General features: G+C 37.0%; 1 pseudogene; it reads left to right on the plus strand.

Moving 5' to 3' along the window:
* Positions 1–331: 331 nt before the first annotated feature.
* On the plus strand, positions 332–1,334 carry LOC131432379 (proteasome subunit beta type-7-like; annotated as a pseudogene).
* Positions 1,335–12,999: the final 11,665 nt, after the last annotated feature.

The following is a 12,999-nucleotide window of genomic DNA, read 5'->3' on the forward strand; positions in this document are numbered from 1 at the left end:
TCCGATATGCTACCGTATTGACCAACAACAGTGCCCTGACGGAATCAATTTCGTTCCGTTAGTGAGCCACTTTGTCTTATCCTTGAATGTAAAACAAGAAAAAGTAAAATGTAGACTCATCATACTAATACCAAATACAAATTATAATACGGAGTACTCCGACAAATTTTCAAGGACACATTTTGCATCGTGCGGTACACTGTCATGATACACTGTCAGAGTGACGGTGTACCTTATTGAATTTTATATAAAACTGGCAACTCTGATGACTGGAAAATGATTCACCATAGTGACTGTTTATTATGCTCATAAACAAAGATGTTTAATTTTTCGAGATCGTGGAAAATCCAAAAGAATTTGAATGTAATTGAAGCTGCTTTTTGTGATTACCATTGTTTGACTAAGAACCGATATGACTATCGACATCTGGAAGCACCCGGATTCAGTTTTGAAAACTGTCGCAGGTTAGTGTCGTCAGAGGAAACGCAAGACTTGAATTTCTAACCTTGATGTTTTATAGAAATGCTCAACAATGCACCAACGATTTGTTCCGCCGAAAGCTATTAAAACTCGTGCTACTGAGAGACCAATCGTGGAGGATAAAAACTGCGAAAATATTCACTACTTGACTAAAAACATGAACTACTGTGGTGCCGGAACAGCTGCTGACACGGAAATAACCACTCATATGATATCGTCAAATTTAGAATTACACCGGTTAAATACTGGATGAACAGTCCCGATAGTTATTGCTAATACGATGTTGAAACAGTTTTTGTTTCGCTATCAAGGTCATATTAGCGCTGCTTTGGTTTTAGGGGGTGTATATCATACGGGATCGTATATTTATTGTATTTATCCTCACGGATCGACAGATAAGCTGCCTTATGCTACAATGAGATCGGGCAGACTTGCAGCTATGTCCGTGTTCGAGTCTCGCTGGAAACCAGATATGGATGAAGAGGAGAGCAAAAAGTTGGTTCGTGAGGCACTTACTGCCGGAGTTTTCAACGATTTAGGATCCGGTTCTAACATTGATCTATGTGTGATTCGAAAGAATGATGAACAATATTTGAGGACGTTCGAGGAAGCTACTAAAAAAGGTAGCCGTTCCCTCGCATATGACTACAACAACGGCAGTTCAACAGAGCAAGTGTTTCAACATTGATATTACCGAGGAATGCGAGCGCACTCTGATCTCTGATTCAATCGTTTATTATTTAACATATTAAAACGTCATTAAATACACAATTCCAGATATGCTACAACAACTTGTTGGATATTTGTCGATCACTTGTGGTCCAGAAGAATATCACACTGGCGTCAGTTATGAATATGGTTCTTCCATAAAAAAAAAACAATATGAAACTTGGTAATGGAATAAATAAAATACCTCAAATCATCGAAGTTTTCGTTTTGAAATATAAGTCATTTCATTCATAAATGTTTTCATCCGCTATTTGATAGCGACGCATTGTTTTCATGATAATTACTAGCATGCTTCGATGTCGTAGTGTTGCCAGAGATTTTCTTTTTCAACTTTTCTAAGCTGTCATGACGAAAAAGTAAAACATGCTAGGCTAAATTGATCATTCTGTGAACCAAACATTAGCGCTCCGAATGTATGGGACTTAGGGGTATTATTATTTGTATTTGCTAATACTGCTTCCCTCAATTTCGAATTCCTCTCCCGTACTCCTGGCGTATCCTTGCTGCTATTGTGCGTACCAATTTCTTTCTTCTCCCCCCACGCCGAGACTACTGTCACTATGTCAATGACAGTGTCCGGTGTCGTGAAAAGATATTTTTGTTTTTACTCGCCGTGTTTACGCTAACGTGAAGGCTTGCCTGAAAGGTGACGAGTTTTTCCTTCACGATTGGGTTGCTGTTCTTGCAATGTTGTTTTTCCTTCGCGGCTCCCTACTTTGTCTACAATACTAGCAAATTCGTATCTTTCGATGTAGTAAGTTTGTTCACTTGCATACCGCGAGACCTGGTAATCGAAGCAGTGCAAAATAATTGAAGTTTGATCGAGAAAAATACAACCATATAAGATCGAGAATTGTTCACACAACTTGTCGACATTAATCTTTGGTCACCGCTCTCCCAAAAGACAAAATTGAACATGTGAGATTTGCTCTTAATGCGTACAACTCACATATTCAATTTACATGCGAAGTGGAGAACAATAGCCGATTGCCGTACTTGGATATGGTTCTAATCAGAACGAAGAAACAAACAATCGTCACCGACTGGTACAAAAAACCCGTCGCATCGGGACGATTGTTGTTTTTTTCTCGTTCCACCCGCTGTCGAAAAAACTTACTTACTCCGCAACAACTATCCTAGCTCACTAGTTAATAGACTAATCAATAGATTTGTAAACAAACCAAACGTGGACAACCGAACGGACGGTGATCAGACAGTATTTGGATCTCTTCATCACGTTGATTCCCTCATCCCGGCGCTTGCAAAAATTATAAAACGAAACCAGAGAAATGTGCGTTTAGGTTTCAAATGTTTGAAAACTAACGCATCTCTTTTCTCCAAATTGAAGGGTCCGACACCGAAACTTATCAGACGCAATGTGATCTATCGCATTCCCTGCATTGATTGCGATAGTTCTTACATTGGTTTGACTACACAGCAACTGAAACAACGGTTGTCTGGACATCGTTCAGTAATACAACGATACAAAAAATTCAAATTGTCGGATTCCGAATAGACAGAGAGCAATATAGATGAGTTCAAAAAAACCGCATTGATGGTTCATATGATCGACAATGAACACAGTTTTGATCTGAACAAAACCAGAATTCTCGATCAAGAAAACAGAACTAATGCTTTACAAATATTGGAAATATGCCATATTTTTACTGACAGTTCAACCATCAACTTCAGAACGGACACGCATAATTTGAATGCTGTATACTCCGGTCTGTTGCTCTCTCTCTCACACATTAACTGTCAATCTCGCCTCCGATTTCGCTGTCTATCATTTCTCATCTGTTTCACTCTAATTTTTGCTCTACTGTCTTCCATATTCGCTGCTTGCAATATTTCAGTGCTCAATCGAAGTCGATGTGCGTGGGAAGTGCTTGTGTAAGTTCTTGGCAAAACAAATAATACGAATTAAAATTTCTAAACAAATTGCATTGTCTCGTTTTTGTGTTTTAGTGTAGAGTAGCCGTTTTTCAACCAACTATTATAAATGTTTCACCATACTTGACGAAAAATATTTGTAGCCGATGTGAGTACATTTTGTAAAATTATTGTATTTTGTAAAAAAAATTTTGTGACTAAATTACAGTTGCCCTGAAGATGAAGGTATAACCTTCGAAACTTTGACCTTTAACGAAAAATAAATGTTTTGACGAGAAACCACTTGACCAAAAAGCCATCTCTTTATTTGAAACAACATTAACTGGTCGCACCCGCATCAAATAAATACTTTAGAGCTTTATAGTCCTGCAACTTATCTGTCACTTTCCGTCGTCTTCAATGAAGATATCCTTTAAGCCCACTGAGTTACCATGACCGTAGCAAACTGATTGGTCTAAATGAATTATTTGTTCGTCGAGATGATTGTAAGGCTATCAGCTATTACAATTATTACAATTATTAATTCGATGCCGCAATCTTCGAATCTTTTTCCGGATTCCATATGCTCGAACCAATTATGGATATAACTAGCCCATTGCTAGAATGTGCTGAATATTCAACAACTGTTTCAATAATTTCGCCTTTCATTTGTCGCGTAATGTTATCAATAAATCTTACCTATGGTGTGCCTAATTAACAGTTCGGCTGAAAAGTTCGTATCGTTTAATAGAAACACACATTTTTTGCCAAAATTCGTTTTTATTATTCAACATAATTGCCATCAGAGGCGATACAGCGATTATAGCAATCTTCCAACTTTTCGATACCATTTTTGTAGTACGATTTGTCCTTTGCCTCAAAATAGGCCTCAGTTTCAGCGATTACCTCTTCATTGCTTCTAAATTTTTTACCAGCGAGCATTCTCTTGAGGTCTGACAACAGGAAAAAGTCACTGGGGGCCAAATTTGGAGAATACGGTGGATGAGGGAGCCAAATTCGTTCAATTTCAGCATGGTTTTCATCGACTTGTGACACGGTGCATTGACTTGATGAAACAAAACTTTTTTCATCTTCAAATGAGGCCGTTTTTTTTAAATTTCGTCCTTCAAACGCTCTAATAACGCTATATAATAGTCACTGTTGATGGTTTTTCCCTTTTCAAAGTAGTCGATGAAAATTATACCATGCGAATCCCAAAATACAGAAGCCATAACCTTACCGGCCGATTGTTGAGTCTTTCCACGCTTTGGGTTCGGTTTATCGCGTGCAGTCCACTCAGCTGACTGTCGATTGGACTCCGGAGTGAAGTGATGGAGCCATGTTTCGTCCATTGTTATATATCGACGAAAAAAATCGGTTTTATTTCGATATAACAGCTCCAAACACTGCTCACAATCATCAATTCGTTGTTGTTTTTGATCGATTGTGAGCTCACGCGGCACCCATTTTGCACAAAGCTTTCTCATATCCAAATATTCGTGAATAATATGTCCAACACGTTCCTTTGATATCTTTAGGGTGTCAGCTATCTCTATCAACTGCACTTTACGGTCATTGAAAATCATTTTGTGGATTTTTTTCACGTTTTCATCGGTAACAGCCTCTTCTGGACGTCCACTGCGTTCATCGTCTTCGGTGCTCATATGACCAGTACGAAATTTTGCAAACCACTTACGAATTGTTGCTTCGCCCGGTGCAGAGTCTGGATAACTCTCATCAAGCCATTTTTTGGTATCGGCGGCACTTTTTTTCCATCAAAAAGTAGTGTTTCATCGAAACACGAAATTCTTTTTTTTTTCATTTTTTCACAATAACAAAAGTAGCTTCACTCAAAATGCAATATCTCACAAACTAATAATCAGACAGCTGTCAAATTTATACACGTATCTTTTGAAGGTTGGTACTAACTGAAAATGGTATGGATTTAATTCTAGTGGCGCCCTCTCATAGAAACCATACGAACTTTTCAGCCGATCCGTTAGTTTTAACTTCCATAGAACTTAGTTTAAGGGAAATATATCATTTTTACGACTGTAATGTTGAATCAGAAGATGAGGAGGTTTTATGGAACTAAATTTAAGGAAAATGTATCGTTTGGCTGATTGTAATGTGTATCAAAAAGATGAGGAAGTTTTATGCTAGTTTGACAAAAAATCACTCCAATGGGCTTTTCAATGCACCAAAAAAAAAATACACTGAAAGGCATTATTGTACCAATACAAGAATAAAAAAAATTATTTTCGCTGACGATTATGAGGGGGAGGTCGAAAGTTGTTACGTAATTCTATAGAGGGGGTTTCGAAATTTTTGACCAATCGTGACAAGGGGGGGAAAGGGGGTGTTAAATTTAGCGTGACGTAATTTATGCATGACACCGTGGAGATGGTCGGTCGGATGCACCTTATTATTCCTAAAATATCGACATAGACATGGTTCAGGGGACTTGATGTAAGTAGGGACTTCATTCGTGTGATGTCCAGACTCATGTTCAATCACTATACGTTAGATGCACATCTCCTTCGAACTGGACTTTTCGAGACTAATCATTGTGCTTGTGGCGAAGGTTATCGCGATATTTATCATGTCATTTGGACATGAGTGGAGTATCGTGATGTCAGATCTCAACTAATAAATTCCTTGCGTACTCAAGGTAGACTATCCAATGTCTCAGTTTGCGACATTCTTGCTTGTCGTGACCTTCCTTACATGAAACTTCTGTATCATTTCATTAAGTCCATTGGAGTTCCAATTTAAATTTTGTTTTATAATAGACTCCTTTCTCTTTCATGAATTCAACCAATAGCCAGCTATATTATATTGAATAAAAGTGATGAACTGATACAAACAAACCTGAAATAGTTATAAGATCATGTACAAAATTAATGTATTGTATTTAATGTGATTTATAGTAGCAAATCGCTTGATAAACACAGTGTTTAGATTAACTAATGAATACCAACATACTAATATGATATTCGAAATCCTACGAACTGATCAGTGAACCGAATATAAAAATGAAATTTTCAACAAAATCAGTGGATTTACTTAAAAATTTTCAACACCATATCACCCACAAACTATTGGAAGTCTAGAGATAAATCATAGATGTCTCAATGAGTACGTAAAACAATTAAAACTTGCTTCATTAAGATTTGGAACAAACTTTCGCTCATATTGTCGCGATCCTGGTGGACGGATTTGGAAGTTCTTGGTGCCCACATGTTGGGAATTTTGTCAGCTTCACGTATTATTTTTGACATTCCGCAAATAGACTGTACTTTGTAAACAATCAACATGGAAGCCGAAACAAGGGAAAAAATTGTGCACAATTATTTGGAAAATCCATTGTGGTCTGCATCTAGGCTAGCTAAACAGCTGAAATTGCATGGAAATACCGTATGGCGCGTTATCAAACGGTATAAGGAAACATTGACGACGATTCGGAATCCTCAAACCAATCGTCGGAGTGGAACTGTCGACCGGAAACTGCGAGGTAAGATTTTGAAGACGATTAACAGGAATCGTAATCTGTCGGGCCGTGATTTGGCCAGAAAATTCGGTGCTACCCATAGTACTGTGAGGAGAACTCCGGAAAGGAATCAAGTCGTATCGAGCTAGCAAACAGCCAAATCGGACCATAAAAAATAATACTGTGGTCAAAATTCGTGCTCGGAAACTATATGACCAGGTGCTGACTAAGTTCGACGGGTGTCTTCTGATGGACGATGAAACCTATGTCAAGGCTGACTTCGGACAAATCCCATGTCAAACATTTTACGTGGCAACGGCTCGGGGGATGTTCCAGCCAAATTTAAATTTGTTTTTGCGACAAATTTTCAAGAAAATTTATGATTTGCAGGGCATTTGCAGCTGTGGCAAAAAAACGAAAGTTTTCGTTACAAATAACACAATGACATCGGAACTATACCAAAAAAAGTGTCCAAAAACGAATTTTGCCGTTCATTCGATCCCACGACCATCCCGTAATAATTTGGCAAGATTTGGCAAGTTGTCATTACAGCAAAGTCGTTCAAGAATGGAATGCAGAGAAAGAGGTCCATTTTGTTCCGAAAAACCTTAACCCACCAAACTGCCCCCAGTTCCGCCCTATTGAGAAATACTGGGCAATCATAAAGAGGAGACACAAGGCAAAGGGAAAGGTTGTCAAAGACATCTATCAGATGACGACCTGGTGGAATAAGATAGCTAAAACGATGGACGAAAAAGGTGTGCGCCGCCTAAAAGGAAAAATTCGAGAATTCCTTCGGAACCGTGACGAACAATTTTATCCGTATTTTTTCTTAAAAGTATGAATAAAATACTACATTTGTATAAATAAAAATCTTGAATTCAATAATAAATAACTGAAATGCAGGCAATTGTCTTTGTTCTAATTTTATCTGAATCAAGCTTTAATCAACGAATCTCATAGTGATTGGGATGATTGGTTGCCTTACTACACATTCTGTTACAACACAACCCCTCATACTGACTTCCCATACACACCTTTTGAGTTAACTTTTGGCAAACCAGTATCATTACCGAACGAACCAAGAAGCACAGAATCAATTGAACCAGTCTACAATTACGACGAATATTACTTGGAATTAAAATATAAACTAAAAATAGCTCCATCAAAGGCAAAAGAACTTATAGATCGAATCAAAATTAAAACAAATAAAAATCAAGAGAGCACAACACCTTTAGCACTAGAAATAAACGACAAAGTGATGTTAAAAAACCACAGCAGAACAAAATTTGACAAAATTTATAAAGGTTCTTATGCAGTAATAAACATAGATCACCCAATGTACCACAAAAACCAAATTAAGAAAATTTTACAAAATACAAGATTCACTCAAAATTGCAAACATTTATATTTGTATACATCTCATTATAAAAGTCATTACTGTATTGTATACATCTCATTATAAAAGTTATTACTATTATACTACTACCTTATTATACAACATCATATAACATAATCAAATTTCAGGAATTATATCATAGAAGAAAAATCAAAACATTGTAAAACACACTACACTTTACACAATATTGTCAGAGATCTCTTGAGACGCAACCTTAGTTTTTTCTCAATTTAACGTAAATGACTCTGTTACATTGGGACAAATTGAATCAGCCTATCCGATATCAGGAAAGATAAATAAAGGAAACGAGCCAGGTAACAGTCTGATAATCTGTAAAAATAATCAAAATTCAGTACTGTTGGCTTGAGAGTAAGAATAGTTTCTAATCTTTCTTATGTTTCAGGATCTTAATCATTTGTAGTGTTTAATCCTATTTGCAGAAGAATGAGAAGACCGTCCGCCAGACCAGAAATTCCTGTTACGAAATAAAAATATATTGTAGAAAATAGTGAGATAAAATTGAATTAAAAATCGCGACTGTTGACACTGTTGTACGTAGTTTGAAGTTTTTTTTTCTTCATCAAAGAAAGAAATTCAACAACAACAACATTTCCAACATAAAATGGTGGTTCCAGAAAAAGGAACTAGTAAGTAAAATTAGAGTTCACGTTGGTGTGCTTGGCGCCTTAAAGATCAAGCTATTACAAAAGTGTTGGTGAAAATAAACTGCTGCTGGATCCAAATCCGAACTCAGGAGAAAGGAAGGACGTCTCCACTGCACATACACAAAAACCACAGAGGGAAGGAAGGACATCCCCAGTCTACATTACACCAAAAGTAGTATCATGCGTCAAGTTGAAAGACGCACCTGCAGAGCGGGAAGAATAGAATTACCCGCGCTGTATGGAATTTTATTGCATCTACAAAAAGCAGAAAAATAATTAAAAACTTGAAACTCTACGAGCGAAAGAATAGAATCGAGCATGACTCGTATGTTCGATTCACAGAGAAGAATCATAGAAAAATTAGTTGACGCCGTAAACATTAAATAAGAAAATGTCGGCGAAGGTTCATCTAACTACGAACCTGAGCAAGGAATATAAAAATTCCTTGTAAGACAGTCATTAATCACGTTTCAAAAGTATTTACCATGAAAATTTTCCGACCTAGAGAATCTCAATAGGCTTCAAAAAAACTTAGAAGGAGAAACATTGAAATCAGCTAGTTCTCTTCCAATAGATGAGCGCAATGTAGGTGCGATCATGAAAAAGTTAGATCATTTTGGTGAAACCTGAGGTTATTTACTCAGGATTAATAAAAGAATTAACTGCGATTTGAAATCCAAGGATCGAATCACCTAAATCAATGATTGATTTCACCACGGCATTAGATAGCCTGGTAACGAATATGAAAATACTGGGTTATAATGAATATTTAAATGACCCAAGATTGATAAAAGAATTTGCAGCTAAACTTACGCCAACATTGAATCAAAACTGAATACGAGACAGCTGTAGATCGAAATCATCAAATTCTAACACTTGATAATTTCAACACCTGGATGAAGCCGGAAGAGGACTTAGCCAGAAAGCTGCTTGCTGAAGCAACAGAAAAGTATAATAAACCAGAGAGGCATCGAACGAATGTTCATGAGGAACATAAAAACAAAAACAAGTGAACAAATTTCCTTGTTTTCCGAAGAAACCATAAAACCAAATACAAATAATAATACCCCTAAGTCCCATACAAACGAACCGCCAATGTTTGGTTCACAGCCTGAATAAGTAAGCCTAGCAAATTACTCCCTTTCGTTGCGATAGTTTGAAAATGTGGAAGGAGATCGTTTCTGGCAACGCTTTATGCTAGTTGCTACGGCGCAAAACAAGTTTGTTTGTTTATGTTTTCCGTTGCTGTATTGCAACAAAGTCAAAGGTACACTCCAGCTAATCGATGGATGAAGAATTGCGACATATTTTGGCAGTGATGGGACTTTATTTCATAAACGGGCCTTGCGTGGAACATGGGGGTACGATTCTTATACGTACCACGGAAACAGCGATTAGCGCTCTACACGATAAAATAAAAGTTAAAAGAGAAACAAATGCAAGCTGTGTATGCGTTTTCCCAATAGTCACTCATCTATGCGTGACCCAGACAAATTGATTATAGCCCGAACGGTGGCAGACACAGCAGTTTTTCTCTCACGATGGATAAACTTATTAATTGAATTATTTTCTATTAGTATTTTGACGTGAAGGTTCCCCACATTTAGCGGATGTTGGAAAAATTCCTACTCCTCTGACGGAAGTGATTTGCAATGAGAAGAACGGATGGCTACCATAACGATTCGGTGAACAGTGCCGAGACATATAAAACTGGGCAATTTCCGAAAAGCCAAGGAGCAAATTTCTGAAAAGCCAAGGAGGACAAAAAACAAAATCCGATATGGAATAACCATATCTCATACACAACAACATAGTTCAAGTTTATTTTTCACTACAATAAACAGTAACCATGGTGAATTTGTTCTTACCCTTCAGTGTTGCTAGTTTTATAGAAAACTCGTTAAAGTACATTGTCACTCTGACAGTGTATCATGACAGTGTACCGCACGATGCAAAATGTGTCCTTGAAAATTTGTCGAAGTATTCCGTATTATAATTTGTATTTGATAAAACCCCCGACTGCCATAAGCTAAAAAATATGAACGTTAAGGAACGGTTCAACGTATTTTTAATTTGCCTCTGTTGTATTAATCATGTTTATGATAATACGAAAAAATGTTATAATAAGAAACATTGTGGTGAAAATGGATGCACTTTATTCCATCACCCACTACTTCACCAAGAAATGGTGAAGGAAATCATAAACACTAATCGCTTAAAGGAAACGGATATACTTTATCAAATTATTCCAGTTACCCTTTCTAATGGACAATACCAAGTGGAAACATACGCAGACCCTGGATCTTCTACAAGTTTGATCCAGAAGCGAATGTAAAATCAATTAAAAATAAAAGGTAACCACTTTCTTTGGTTATGCCGTGGACAAATGGTGGCATTCAAGAAGAAGCCATTATAACAATTCAAATAAAAAAAGACAGCGGAAAAGAACAAACGTTGAAGAATATAAGAACGGTAGAAGATTTATCCCTAGCATCTCAGTCAATTGATGGGAAACAATTAAAAAATACTTATCCACATTTAAAGGGAATCAACCTTCCGCGTTAACATCAGAGCAAAACCATTCGTACTTAACGTATGGGTTTCAGCAACGTTTTGGAAGGTTTAACGAGCCAGTAGCCAAGCAAACCAGGCTAAGGTGGGTTTCGTTTGGTGCTCTCGGAAAATAAGCACTACATACTTAGTATTGCATCCACGGATGTTGAGAAGGACGGTAAAAAAAAGAGGAAAAAAACTTTCAAGAAATAATGACAGATTGTTTCTTAACAGAACAATTTGGAGTTCAAGTACCGGTCAAGCCCTTAGTATCCCAAAACGAAATTCGTGCTCTACAAATCATGAATTACACGATGCAATATAAGAAAGGGAGATATGAAATAGAGTTATTATGGCAATCAGATAATACTATATTTCCTAATAACTTTATAGCGGCTCTCTCTCGACTACTACTTCAAGAAAAAAGATGAGGAAGGATCCAGAGCTAGCGACGTGGTACGTTGAGAATATAAGAGAATACGTCAACAAAGGATACGCAAGGCAATTAACTACATCTGAATTGATGAAAGAACCTGAAAACACATTTTATTTACTTTGCGGTTGTAAATCCAAACCAACAGCCAATAAAACCCAGGTTGGTGTTTGATGCGGCTGTTAAAATAAATGGAGAGTCACGTAACTCTAAATTACTTTCCAGACCAGATGCAAAGACATCGTTATTTGGTATTTTAATCCGCTTTAGAGAATAACGCAACGAATATCCTACGACGAGAATTGCACGCCTCGGACCGAGCGTTTGCGGCAGTAGCATACTTACGGTCAGTATATCTGGATGGAATCGACACTAATATAATCGCAGCCAAGGCGAGAGTTGTCCCAATTAAGCTTTTATCAATTCCTGGGTTAGAACTGCAGGCTGCGGTATTAGCACTAGGTTTTCAAAGACTATTATGAGCGAAATTAGAATTCCAATCGAAAAAAATATATATTGGACAGATTCTTCAACAGTATTGTCGTGGATAAATTCCGAACAAAGACAGTACAAACAATTCGTTACGTTTCGAATTGGCGAATGGGTATCCTCAATATTAAATCCAGCTGATGAAGCTACCAAAATAAAAAAGGGTAATTCGATTTGGATCTGCATTCCTTAAACAACCCGAAACTCACTGACCAGACAATTGGCGTACTGCACGCATATTGAAAGAACCCACGTACGTAAATTTAAATGTTATATGGTATTCAAGCTGGAAAAGGTTGAAAAAATCAGTATGTATTGTGCTGAAGTACGTAGAATATCTTAAAAGGAAAGCAAAAAAATCAAATTCAATAATATTATTACAAAAACAGATTTAGATACTGCTGAAAATATTTTGATAAAAAAGGCACAATGGGATGTTTACGAAGACCTTTTAATTACAGGTAAAGTGGGAAAAGGAAGTTCTATCCGAGACTCATACAACTTTTAAGTGAAGATGGAACGATACGATCTGAAACTCGGTAAAAGGATGCTATTCGTCTGAGTTTATATTACGTTTATATTACGTCATTACCATGAGAGATTCACCATAGGAAATTAAATTCATCAATTGCTGCTGGTCAGTAGAAATACTGGATAACTGATGTAACTGTTACAATGAAACGAATAAGAAATAAATGGCAAAGATGCTCTATTGATCGAGCATTACCTCAAGCTCCACAAATAGCTCCGCTACCAAATTGTAGAATACAACCCTTTTTCAAGGAATTTATGTTTATAGGAGTTGATTATTTCGGACCTTATTTAATTTCAATAGGAAGAAAGACCGAGAAGAGATGGGGAGTTTTATTTACATGTATGACTGTAGAGC

This window comes from Malaya genurostris, chromosome 2, assembly GCF_030247185.1.
Source record: "Malaya genurostris strain Urasoe2022 chromosome 2, Malgen_1.1, whole genome shotgun sequence".
NCBI classification, from domain to species: domain Eukaryota; kingdom Metazoa; phylum Arthropoda; class Insecta; order Diptera; family Culicidae; genus Malaya; species Malaya genurostris.